Source organism: Cynara cardunculus (assembly GCF_001531365.2).
Source record: "Cynara cardunculus var. scolymus isolate 2C chromosome LG 15, CcrdV1, whole genome shotgun sequence".
In the NCBI taxonomy this organism is placed as follows: domain Eukaryota; kingdom Viridiplantae; phylum Streptophyta; class Magnoliopsida; order Asterales; family Asteraceae; genus Cynara; species Cynara cardunculus.
In genome coordinates, this window is record NC_037542.1 from 8830179 (window position 1) to 8831124 (window position 946).

Consider the following 946-nt stretch of genomic DNA (forward strand, 5'->3'; position numbering starts at 1 on the left):
ACAAATTAAAGTGTATAAGAAAGGTGGATGACTATCTTTGAAATCTATATCATGTTTGCAAATATAAAACCAACTAAATGGTAAAAATTATAGTGGAAATATAAAAGTGAAACCAATGATGATAATTTGACAACATGAGGTAGTTATTTATCTGTCTTYTTGATGTTAATASTWTCAAGATTTGACACACCCCTTTAATTACAATTCAAATATTATAGAATGTTACGATAAAGTGTAATATTTTTGTCAGTTTAATATCTGATATGTGGGTTATCGACCCCACTTGATATTAATTTTATTTTTTATGAGGAAAAATCCATTATCTTAGCTTGATGATGTGGTTCTTCATGCATCGTATTGGACTTCCACTATTGTTGCTACAACTTATGTACTCCTCTAATTTTCACTAGAAATATTATAGAACGTTTTTTCTTCGTAACTTCAAAAATGAGATTTCAATTAAATTTGTTATAAAATTAAAATCGTGATTTTGTCACCTTAGATAAGATTTCCATTAAAACTGTGACTTCTAATTAGACAAACTACTAACATTAGTCAAACATTTGTATAGTATTTTGCAACACGATTCTCAAGCATAGTTAGATAACTTAAATTAGCATATGGTTCTAAGATTGTTGTCAAATCCTCTTAAAAACTTTTAATGTATTCACATTTGTCTATAAAATTTTAGAAGAGTATTTCAAATTTAGTCTATAACATTTCTTTTGAAGATGATATTATCACTACCGCGCAACGCGTGGTCAGAAAACTAGTTTAATATAAACCATTCATTTTAAATAAATTGTTTTATAATAGATTTAATATAGGCAACGATCTCTCTCCTCCCTACTTTGCAAACCCTAATCACAGCATTTTTTCTACCCAGATTCCTGACCACTTTCACTACTAGAAAACCAGGTATCAGCGACGACTATCAGCGAGGGAA

At 29.0% G+C, this 946-nt stretch overlaps 1 non-coding gene across 1 annotated transcript; it reads left to right on the forward strand.

Annotated features, from left to right (window-relative positions):
- Nucleotides 1-209: 209 nt before the first annotated feature.
- Nucleotides 210-397, forward strand: LOC112528829. The gene has a single exon (XR_003070850.1). It is a non-coding gene; the product is annotated as a U2 spliceosomal RNA (small nuclear RNA).
- Nucleotides 398-946: the final 549 nt, after the last annotated feature.